Genomic DNA, 13072 nt, shown 5'->3' with positions numbered 1-13072 from the left:
ACGTTAGATATTCCATAATATTATTGTTTTATTCGATATTTAATCTATTTCATAGATCCATACAACTTTGAATTAACAGTAAACTAATTAAAAACATCATAACATATTTGTTAGAACAGATAAATTAGTAATAAAAATTGATTTCTCGGAAACGCAATAAAGAAAACTTTTTTTTTTCTACTTAATATCTTAACAAGTTGGAAAAACTTCAGTGAATCGAAACAGGCGGAGTATAAAACCAGTCGCACACCGCGGCCCGACTCAGTCAATATGTGGCTCCCGCGATGTGTGTTACTAGTGCTGCTGGCCATAGCGGCCGCCGAGCCACAATTCCAGTACCAGAAGCCATTGCCGCAGCCTTGGAGCGGCCGCAGCCACCAGACCAAGGATGAGAACCCCATCATCTTCGAGGATGCGCTCATCAGAGCCAGAGAACGTAGGAACTTAATTCAAATATCAATAACCATAGATAAATAATTAAGCTGTGCTTCACTAATTAATACTCCTTGTTGTGTCCATCGAGAAAACTAAAATTCAAATCAATTATTTCCATTTATTTTAGTGTGTGTATAATATTATGTGTGCGTGTGGAGTGTATTTCAACATAAAATTTTATTATTATACTCGCGGTCAAATTTTAATCAGACGTTACTCGTAGTATAAAATGTTTTGTTTACGGGTTTGTTTTGAATTCGACTTATGTGGGTACGTTATCACTAATGTGCTAATAATGTCATATTATTATAGTGTGTGTGAAACGCTTTTTACTATTTATATTCGCTTAAGGCGGAATTTCTATAAAATAGTGCAATCAATTGATATTTTTTTAAATCATTACGTATTACATTTATTTTAGCGTGCGAGTATTGTGTGTTTGGAACGGATTTTGGGATTTATAATTTTTTAAAGTACTTAGTGAAATTTCAGTAAAATGTATTAGGAAAAATTTAAGCGCCTTTATCACAAAACATTTTTTTTTACGGCTTTGTTTTTACTTTGACTAATCATTTATTTAAGTGTGTGTGATGATTACTATTATTATAATGGAAACCCAGAATTATTAAGAAAATTAGCGAATTTAGTGCAGTTAGTACAAAAGTGTGTTTTAATTTCATCTTCCCATTTTAGTAATACTTTAAAAACTTCAAATGAATTCTCATTTATTTTTATGTGTGAACGAATACGTGTTCTGAATTTTTAAACATGGATAAATTTGATATTTTGAAATATTGTGCCATTATTGGTAGTACCGATGTACAGGGGTGTTTAATTTGACATTGTTTTGATTTTGACTTAGGTACTCCATCCAGAAAAAGTTCAGAAATTCAAATCAATTGATTTTAATATATTTAAGTGTGCGTATGTATATGTTTGGTACGGAATTTAACATAACGAATGAAAAACTGAAAACTTTGTGAAATTCTTGGAAAAATATGCATTCCAAAATTCCGTTGGTAAAAATATGTTTAATTTGCCGGTTTGTTTTGATTTTGGTTAACCGATACAGGAATTACGAATATAAACCATTGATATTAATTATTTTGTTGCTTTATATCCGCTATGATATCTCGGTAGACCTGTAGACCACAACTTCCGTAAGTTACTCATAAAGTGCTTGTTGTGGTTCAAAATGATGATTGTTGATAAGCTATTAATAATAATCATCATTCAAAACATCAAAATAATTAGCCTCGTTTTGATCATCGACATGTTACAATTATTTCATGGGGGGAACGGTCTAAACTGATAGAGCCTCCATATTTTGCAATCTATTATTTCTCTTAAGCGAATTGTCAAAATACGAATTGCGTGGGAAATATTTTTGCTTTACATTTAATTCCAGATTCGCTGTTTTTGAACGTGTTTAAAAATCAAATACTGTTTTAAGAATTAGATACCCATTGAGATAACCTTAAGTAATATTGAGGAATACATATAGCTAAAACAAGAAAGTGAATAAATTTTCGCTTGTAAACCAAATGATAATAAACATATTATGTTAAGATGAGACAATACCCTAAAATAACGCCAGAATCTTAATGACGCAAGTCAAGCAGCTGTGCAAAAACATATGCGACGCGCGGCCCTGGTGTATTGGACAGACTTGTTGAATTTTCCCTGACAAATCTCTAAAATAAAATGTGAATCTTAACAACTTATGTGATATAGTCATGTAAAAACAATATTAGGTGCGCAACCCGGCGTAATGGACGGACCTATAGTCTACTTTACCCTAGCAGGCCTAGGGTTTTTTTTAAATTATTTCTGATGAACGTATTACTAAAATCTCAAATGTCTAGCTAGAGGGATCACTAGATTTATTAATTCATGATCCATAAAAATGAAATCTGGTGCTTACCGCTTATTTTATAGTTTAATAACAAACTTTAATAAAATTTTCAAACTGTTTACATAAAATATTTTAATGGTAGGTCCTGTTTTTTTAACCGTAAATATAAATAACTTCATCCGCCTGTTTTGTTTAAGTTATTACTAAGTTATTTAAATAACTTAATTTGCCACATTATACAATAAAATCATAACCGAAAATGAGTTCGTAAGTAGGAGATTTTGAACTTTAAAGCAGTTTTCATAGGCCTATACATTATTTTTTTCTGGGCTTATAAAAAGACTTATCTAAAAATACTCGATTATTTCAAAGTCCAACATGTATTCTACTCGCAGTATTTAATTAATGCATCTGAAACATTTCTAGGCGACCAAATTTTCAAACCAAAAACACATGATTTTGCATTACTACGTATGGCATCGCCTTAAAGAAAAAAAGGGTAGGTGGTTCATAAAGTTAATTCCAAACGGAATTAACTTTCCTCTTATTTTGAACGTCAAGTGGGCAAAATTTCATCAAGAAATATCAAAAATCTGCTAAAAGGGGTGGGAAAAGGGGTGGTTTTTCTAAATTTCAAGTAGACAATGACCTTCATCGAAGTGTGCAAAATATCATCAATCTCGGAAGAAAACTAAAGATACTTAAAACTTTATTATAAAACTTAGATATATAGATATATATGTTTAGCTTAACAACCATTTATGTAAATAAATTCATGATTACAGTCGAAAAATAAATTGACAGAGTAATATTCATGATTATTTTAATATAAAAATAATTTTATTAAAAATGTACCACAATGGACGGCGTGTTATTGCAAAAAAAACAGCTATTTTTATGCTGTTTTTTAAAATTGTATAAGATTTACTATGTTTTACTTTAAAAAAAGATATTTCCATTTTACTCGCAAGCGACTCAATTAGAAATAATTATTCAATAACCAAAACTGTTTTTTACCATGTGTTAGAGTGAGATAGATGGTGACGCCATTGGATATGAGTAAGAGTGAGATAAATAGTGTATAGATGAGACAACATTGATTATCCGAATAATCATCATCATAATAAAATAAAAACCGCGACGCGACATTTTAAAACATCTAAAGAAAACAATAATCATTGATAGTGTCAATGAAAAAAATTACAAAAATATCGGACGTTCTTTGACCCGGAATGTTATCGTATTGCATTTACAGAAACCATAATAACACACATCCAACTTCTTGGACGTTTTATTTAATCTTCTTAAATGTTTATCTTTTATTGTCTTTGTATTATTAGGGATTTGGGATTAAATTTAAATAAAATAACATATAATTTCCTTGGCAACAGGACGCGGTGCCGCCATAACACTAACATTCGCTTTAAATAATTATACGTAATTAAAATATATGCATTGGAAAAACCACAACTTAAACGAAGGGGGAACATAGAATGATTTTTGAAAGGTTAAAATACGTTTTTAAAAAAAATATAAATCCTCAAATGGTAATATTTAATTATTAAGGATGGGTTGTTTCGGAGAATTTGAACAATTCATCAAATTTCAACGTTTATTTTCAAGTTCTGTTAATATATCATTAAAGGCTAGTTGTTTGACAGAACTGAAATAAAACAGATCTTGAAAAATCTTTAACAGAACTTGAAAATTAACTTTTGAATTTGAATAATTGTTCAAATTCTCCGAAACAACCCGTCCTAAGACTTAGCGACTCTCAAACGAAATTTTGAAAACAAAAATCAAAAAAAGATTCGGTCGCATCTAGGACTTAAAGCCAGAACTTCAGCCTTGACAGGGCTTTGCTCTACCGCTGAGTTAATTGGACCACATTCCCTTCGGTGATGTATCTTGCCCTTTATTTAAAAAAACTTTTAATCGGTCTTTTTTTAAATAACTCTACGCGAGAAATAGGTATTTTTTTACACTTCAGAAGAGTTATTGAACACCCACAAAACAAGTTTAAAAATGCCAGCGTCAATAAATTGAGTGTCGTTCTGCAGAATGAAGTCATGTAACAAACTGAAAAAACGACTTATTGACATATAGTTTTTAAAATCCGCCTAAATGCGGCAGGAAACCATACATAATAAAACTGATAAGGATTTAAAAATTACAAAAAAACTTTGTAATCATGATAGACCTACAACAAAATAATCTTACTGGGACTGTAACAAAACGTGTTCATGTAAAAGATCCCTTGTAAAATACAGAAATATATTCAATTGGAACAAAAAAAACTTTTATTACATTTTCTTTTAAATTTGTTCTTCACGTTAACATTTTCTTAACATTCGAGCTTGAGAGTTAGTTTTAAACAAACAAGGAATAGCAACATAACTCGATTTTTTAATTTATAATTTTGATCTGCGTATCAGGTTAAATTTTGTTTTTATTTAACATCTTATGCGCGCTCCATACGCTCTTCTGTCCTGTTCAAAGTAGATCAATGCAAAACAAACTATAAACAAAATTCTTGCTTGAGCAGACTATGTAATAATTACAATAACATAATATCAAAAGTGGATATTTTCAATTGCGAGCAACAAATATAAAAAGTGTAATCTATATAATACTTATTGAAAGTAGAGAAAAGATTCCGAGTACTGCCGTGTATACGTCAGCTAGTAATATACAGGGTTTTCCAATAAGAGGTGTTATTTTGAATAGCCCGCTATTTCGGTAGATGTTACTTTCGAAGCTGTCATTTTTTAACATTTGACAAGTAGAAACTACGCCATTAATAAAAATGGAACGATACACGCTTCAACAACGCATTGAAATTATTAAAATTCACTTGAGTGAATCAAATGCAAATCATCTTGAGTGAAGCCCATTTCCACCTTGGTGGCTTCATCAACAAGAAAAATTGTCGCATCTGGGGCTCGGAAAACCCAAGAGTTATTGTTGAAACGCATGTATCCTCAACGTGTGACTGTTTGGTGCGGTTTATGGTCCGGCGGAGTCATTGGACCTTACTTTTTAGAAAATGAGGCTGGAGCAACAGTTACGGTGAATGGATTGCGCTATCGAGAGATGATTAATGATTTTTTATGGCCGGAATTGGATGGTATTGATCTGGACAACGTTTACTTTCAACAAGACGGCGCTACGTGCCACACAAGCAACGAAACCATTGATCTTTTAGGAATGATAATATAATTGCCAGGAGTGTTTAGATAGTGGTTTGAGTGATAGAAGAAGTCGGGGACGCCCGGGGAATACTCTCTCTACCGGAATGAGATACGGAGTCGAATTAATTCGACGTAATGTATCTTTTTAACAGTAACATTGTGGTATACAGTAGTGAATGGTGGAAGAAGTTGGAGACGCCCGAGAAATACATAAAGCATTGCGGAGTCCGCTAGTTCAAATAAATCATCTTAGCGTTGCCATTTAAAACCTTTTCTATTAAATGTCAGACTATAATTACTTATTATTATTTTTTTGATAAATTAATGTTTTAAAGACAAGATTTTATTTATGCATAGCACAAAGGATAACAATTATTTTTATAAGCAATAATTGTTCGCCTGAAACACTCATCCACATTGAAAAAATCTCCTGATAAAAAATACATGACGCCAACGGGACTCGAACCCGTGTCCATTCGATTTCCGGTCGAAAGCTCTGACCACTGAGCTATGGGGGCTTATTTCTTACCCGAGAAAATATTCAATATATGCTAGTGTTTCATTCAACAATTACTGCTTTTTACATTTTTTCACCTGAGAACAACCAACTTTTTATTTTTATATGATAAAAGTTGGTTGTTCTCAGGTGAAAAAATGTAAAAAGCAGTAATTGTTGAATGAAACACTAGCATATATTGAATATTTTCTCGGGTAAGAAATAAGCCCCCATAGCTCAGTGGTCAGAGCTTTCGACCGGAAATCGAATGGACACGGGTTCGAGTCCCGTTGGCGTCATGTATTTTTTATCAGGAGATTTTTTCAATGTGGATGAGTGTTTCAGGCGAACAATTATTGCTTATAAAAATAATTACTTATATTAAAACTTTTAAACCCATAAGGAAAATGGAAACCAAGTGGAAAATACGTATTGCTACTTAAAATGCAGAAGATTCCACGTGAAATCAATCAAGTGTGAAAGATGAGTCAACTATTTGCGCAAAATTATTATTATTAGGTACTGTTGTCGTTAATACGGGTTATAGGCCCATCTTGGTATCTGCCATGGTTCACCTTATTAATCTTGAAAGACTTGTTGTTGGATGTTTGGCGATGTCTCCTGGTTCCACGACATGACTTCCCCTGGTACTAGAGTCTTCTTTCCCATCAATGAGAGATAATGACATCATAGTTGAACGGGAGTTTCTTCAGCCTTATCCTATTTCATAAAGCCATTGGTTATTTCACTGCCAACAGCTGTCTCACCTCAAGGGCGCTTTATATGGCTCTACTGTTATTGTACATCTTTAAATAAACTAGTTTTATTCGTTTCTAAGTTTACAATAACAGTTGCAAACCTTAGATCGCATGGCAATTCGTTGCAAAAATATGGACAAAACGTTCAATTAAATGCTCTGTCGCCAATCATTGCAATATACGAGAGGGTTCAACAAAGTATGATAGACAGTTTTGGCCGAACTGAGGGCAATTTATCTCTGGGTAAGATCATGGTTTCCGTCTTCCAACTTCCAATTAACTCTATCTGTGACTCGATTCAAAATGCTTTTAGTGCATAACTTCGTTCAGCAAAACGACGCTCAATGTATTGATCTTTGATATAAGTAGGTCTTAGCGATATTTGCATATAAATATACATACAAAAAATGGGAATTTCCACGTTTCCTTGCAAACCGGTTTGCATAGGTAAAAAACACGAGTGGTCGTATAAATCAACAAAAATAATATAGCACCTGGTTGCAGAAAAAACTGTCACATGTATCTAGGAATACTTTTTTTCTTTATATCAATATATTCGACCAAGAGACAATTTGGTAAACCATAAACGGTTTTCTATGCAAGCGATGATACCCAGAAATCGACGCGCACGTTATTAAATCTTTTTTTAGTGTCTATAATTTATCATTATTATCAGCGTTAAAATTCTTGCTTTCTCTTATGTCGGTACCCAGCCGTCCCCAGTTTATTATGATTAAGGATGCATTGTTTGCTACCACACTATCTAGTAACCAGTCACCTAAGTGCTTCCAACACTTATTCGTGCCGTAGGGCTATTGTAGGGAGGCCTCCGTGGAGTTCGGCTATCTTCCACCCTGGCTACATATCTTCCTCAGCGGAGCCGCCCTGGTTTTACAAATCGGTTGTGACGGCTCTTCAAACAATTAGTACAGCTCTTGGCTGCACGTCATCCTTCACACAACATGTTCTTGAACAGCTTCAAAGATTCATCCTCTAAAAATATCTAACACCCTTCCGCAGTTTTACGGAGGGCCAAGCACGCTGAACCATAACCTAAGACTGGTCTGGTGTTCTTAGAAATAATAATATTTGGCTTTTCTCGTTTACCTTATCGATGCTCTCGAATCTAATAGAAGCATCTATTTGTGAAATTTTTACTTTATAGAAGCCAACGTTGAAGGTTTCTTGCGGATCATGTTTGATGAAACTACAAAAAACTTCTATTTTATTGAATATTCTAGCAACGGATTATCAGAAAATAACTTTGCGAAGGGCAGGTTGCACCGGCCAAATAATGTAGAGGTCATGAAAATACAAATAAATTGTCAGCGCAAGCAAAAGACGCAAACTAAAGTGGTTTCTGCATAAATACAGAGAGACATAAAAGCACCCAACACTTCAGCTCATAATAGTTGATAGCAGAAGCCGAACGTTAAGATTGAGGAATATGGTAATTTGTCCGCATCACAATTTATTCAGCATTGCAGTGCCAATGGTTCAGATTTTAATGATGTTGTCCAAACCAGATTGGGGTAGGAGTCAACGATATAGAAATAGTTCATCCATGATATGATCGGAACATGAAGAAGAAGGTTATTATAAGAAACATCTTTGAACGACGCAATAATACCCACACTCGAAAGTTTATTGAGCTGATGTACTATATTAATGGGGTCGGATAAACAACATGCAAGATACTCTTTATTTTTTCTCCTTAATATAGTTAAATTCCGTTAGTTCGGGGGTTTCTAACCTACGGTTAGTTTATCTATCAATATAAAAAATATTTTGATAAACTCTTTTTTTGCTTCTCCTATGGGTGCAGGAATCTTCTTATTATTTAGGTAACATCTCCTAGTGTATAGAATTGTAGAAGCAGGGTATTCTAAATCAAAGTCCACGAAGAATAAGATAATAGTAATAAACCTAAACGAACCACAGAAAAATAAAAAGATAACGGTCTCTATTGGCAATCGAACCCAGGATCTCGGGTCTTACTGGGACAATGTCTTTAAGAGGAAGCTACAAGCCAATGTGTATATTCTTGGTATACCTCCCTTATATTGTAGGTAATACGCATTAAAATTGCTTCACAAACGGAGTCTAGAAACGTTCGATTTCAAGCACAAAACTGGTTTTTATTTAGTTTGTAAATAATTTTATAAGAAAGCAAAAAAGTTAAACAAGTGAAACTGTCACAGATAATCTTAGCTATAATACTGTATTTTTTAAAGTTGTTTCTTTTACCTCGAATTCCCTCAATTTTTTCTATCACAATAAATTGTGGGGAATGCTTATCAATGTTCATGCTGTCGTTACGATACGCAGTTTTTCTCGTACTGATTATGAGGAAATCCCTTTAACTTTTCACTAATCTCTTCGTTAGAATATATTTCGCCCAGTAGTATTGTCCTAAGGTTCTTATTTAAAATTCTGCATTCGTCATAGATTTCAGTGTCCAAGCTTAATTATGTACAATAAATAGTACGGAATGAATAATGTGGAATGGACACATCATTTTATTTATTTTTAAAACGTTTCAAAATTTAAATTATTTCTCTCTTGTTTCATATGAAAAAAAACAAATAATATTCATAAAAATTGCGTTGATATTATTTAAGTGTGGAAAAACCCAATACACTCTGCGTTAGGTATTCCCCGAAGGACTGTTTTATCGTTGTTGTTGTTGTTGATAAAATAATTTAAACGTGTTTCTTCTGCGTATTTATACCAATTGATGTATCTATATATTTTGTTAAAAGCAATAATACTTGCATATATTATTATTCATATATGATAGTTTAATACAGCACCGGTTGGTAAATAAATTACCTAAAGGGTGCTTTGTATACCTATAATTGCACACCTTTAAAAAAAACTAGATTTAACTGTTTCTTAGTACACAATACCAGTTGCAAAACTTAGATCTCACGGCAAATTCGTTCCAAGAATATGGACCCAATGCGCAATTAAATGTCAACAATCACTGCAAAATACGAGAGAGCTCAACAAACATCAGCTTAGGCCGACCTGAGCGTAATTTACTTCTGGGTAAGGCCATGGTTTCAGTCTTGTCAGTCCTCGGGCATCATCAGGTAAATTATAAAAATTAACTCCATCTGTGACTCGAGTCAATGCAGGCAATCGTGTAGAGGAGGAATGATTTGTCAATATCGGGTGGTACCGTGTAAGGTTGTTGTTTTTAGTGTGCGTGTGTGTCTGCCACCCTCGCAGCGTAAATGTATAAAAATGAGATGACAAAATAATGATCACACAACTTAAAAAATAAAGTAATCAAAAGTATAGCTGTAACAACTAAGTCCAAGTGAAGAAGTAGATGTTTCAAAATCACAGGTTCACAATATAAATAAAATAGGGCACAACACAGATCTCTGCGGCGCACCATAACTTAAGAGGAAGCTACAAGCCAAAAATGTGTATATTCTTGGTAAACCTTATATTTTAGGTAATAGGCATTAAAATCGCTTGACAAACGGAGTCTAGAAACGTTCGATTTCAAGCACAAAACTGGTTTTTATTTATTTTGTAAATAATTTTATAGGAAAGCAAAAAAGTTACTCAAGTGAAACTGTCACAGATAATCTTAGCTATAATACAGTATTTTTTTAAGTCGTTTCCGTTATGCATTCATACATTTCTACTGAAAAAAAAATTTTTTTAGTAGTTTACATTTATATTTTTTATTGAGTAATATATTTTTTTATTTGTATTCTACTCAAGCGAAACGATGGGAAAACCTTCTATTTATCTAAAGCATATTTTTGGTATTCATAATGTACACCAATTCGTTATAAAGATTAATCAAAATAGTGATTTGGCATTAAGCTTCGCCTTAATGGTAAATCATAATATCTCTCACTCGCGAAATCTCAAATCATATCTCTGCTAGGTATGTTTATTTTTACACGTGACTTTAAGTAAATGCTTTGCTCACTTAAAATGATACAGGATAACAATCAGGAAATAATACAAAATGATTCATTTATTTATCGTAAAACCCTTTATGGTTTACACAGAATCGTATCGTAAACAATTTGTTATTATTAACCGAAAGAATGATGCATTCAAACACGTTTACATTATATACCTATAATGCGCAATGGTAGTTCGCGTCAAAAATACTGGCTAATTATCCACGTGGTATTTTTTTCAACGAATGTGATTGTTCCGGGAACCCAATCAACTGCCGCAGTAGAAACTAAGTGAGCTATAGAGTTTCAGGTCATGATCCGTTCGTGAAATTTGCATTGAGGTCAATTTGAATGATTCACGCACACATTGTTTTCCTTTTCCTTGTGTTGTCTTTGTTAATCAAATAATGCCTCTGAGAAAGTCTGTAATCCATTCATGGAAGTCACATCGGTATCTAACTTGATATTCATGACAATTCAGGTGTTAAACTGATCACTTTCAAAAACCTTGTGATATTTTATAGGGCTGTCAAATATCATTCAGGTTGAAGGTGTTCTACTCCTTAATATCGTTCTTTCCTTTTAAACAATATCTTCCTGGTATTCTGAGAAACCCGTTATTATTTATTGTTATTATTCAAAGGATTACAATTATGCCCATCATTACAATCATTGTCAATTAATAGCATTGAAGAAGATAGTATTAAAAAATCTCAACACGAAACAGAAAAAGACAAATAAAAAGAAAAGATTACGATCGAAACTGGGAATTAAACCAGATTTTACCTATACTAGTCATAATTACTAACGGTATTTTCTGTCTTACAAGGACAACACTATCCCAATAGAGCTATTGATACCTATACTAGTTATAATCGGTATTTTTTTACGATCTCGTGCTTCCATTTAAGAATTACTATCAAAAACTTTAATTAATTGAGATCGTCCAAAATTACCGAATACAGTAGCTAAATTGGGAGTGTTCTCGTTGTCCCGGTAAGACAAAGGATTAAATTGGGAGTGTTCTCGTTGTCCCGGTAAGACAAAGGATCTGGGTTTAATTCTCAAACACTAGAAAATTCACATTCTTATAAGTTACATAAAGTTTAAATGCAGAAAAAATCATCAGTACCAATGATTTGTGTCAACATTTTTTAACGATGTATTAATTTCACTGTGTATATTTTTCAGAGGCACGATCCAGTTCTCCAACGTCACAAGTGGTGTATCCAACAAACCAGCAGACAAATACTCAAGGCCAAGGAGAGACGGATTACCAAGGATCAGATGTCTTTACGAAGAAGCACGAAGAGTATCAACCATCATATACAAAAACGCAGAATAATGGACAAGGGTATCAACCGACAAATCAACAGGCCGATACTTTCCAACAGAATCCCCTCACAGCAAAGAGGCCAACGCTTCCACCGGCCAATACTCAAAACGGACAAGCATATCAACCGACGAATACTCAAAACGGACAAGCATATCAACCAACAAATACCCAAAACGGTCAAGCTTATCAATCACCAAATTCACAGGCCGATCCTTATAACCAACAAAACCCCTTAACAGCAAAGAGGCCAACGCCTCAACCGATAAATACTCAGAATAGTCAAGGGTATCAGCCGTCCAATACACAAAACGGACAAGCATATCAACCGACAAATACCCAAAACGGTCAAGCTTATCAATCACCAAATTCACAGGCCGATCCTTATAACCAACAAAACCCCTTAACAGCAAAGAGGCCAACGCCTCAACCGATAAATACTCAGAATAGCCAAGGGTATCAACCGTCCAATACACAAAACGGACAAGCATATCAACCGACAAATACCCAAAACGGTCATGCTTTTCAATCACCAAATTCACAGGCCGATCCTTATAACCAACAAAACCCCTTAACAGCAAAGAGGCCAACGCCTCAACCGATAAATACTCAAAATAGTCAAGGGTATCAGCCGTCAAATACCCTGGGACAGAACCAAGGACAGGGATATCAACCAACTCAAAACAGTCAATCGTATCCTCAAACAAATACCCAATTCCAGAGACAACCACCGTTCAACCAGCAAATCAATTATACAAAGCAATTCTCAACGGAGGATCAATACGAAGAAGAAAGGGGGGAAGTGAAAAAATATGATCGGTGTCAAGTGTGGAATGTAATAATAGACGACGATAAATCGAAGCTCAACGTTGTCGGTGGACTCACCAGAGTTCAAGGTAAAAACAACAAATCTTCTTGGCTACTGTAGACAGGCAAAGTGCGCTTACGTTTATGAAATCTGTATTAGAACTTTGCAAGCCTGAGCGATAGTGTTAGTTTCTCTTGTAGTACATGATCGGCCGGACGGCCAAATCGAAAGTTCAACCCTAAAACGTGTAATGAATTTCAAATA

At 33.9% G+C, this 13072-nt stretch overlaps 2 protein-coding genes across 2 annotated transcripts in view; one reads left to right on the top strand and one right to left on the bottom strand.

Moving 5' to 3' along the window:
* Positions 1-13072, bottom strand: part of LOC149426132 (uncharacterized) — a 72655-nt gene that overhangs the window by 36074 nt on the left and 23509 nt on the right. The gene's annotated exons all lie outside the window — the stretch shown is intronic.
* LOC149426133 (carboxypeptidase B-like) overlaps positions 277-13072 on the top strand; it is a 33731-nt gene continuing 20935 nt past the window's right edge. The window contains exons 1-2 of the mRNA XM_089638507.1: positions 277-436; positions 11859-12896. The gene's annotated coding sequence lies outside the window, so the exon portion shown is untranslated. The remainder of the gene's footprint in view (positions 437-11858; positions 12897-13072) is intronic.

This window comes from Hesperophylax consimilis, chromosome 1 (genome assembly GCF_061612785.1).
Source record: "Hesperophylax consimilis isolate HC1 chromosome 1, BYU_Hcon_1.0, whole genome shotgun sequence".
Classification (NCBI taxonomy): Eukaryota; Metazoa; Arthropoda; class Insecta; order Trichoptera; family Limnephilidae; genus Hesperophylax; species Hesperophylax consimilis.
The sequence above is the reverse complement of the archived record's forward strand: the minus strand, read 5'-3'. Positions and strand labels throughout refer to the sequence as shown.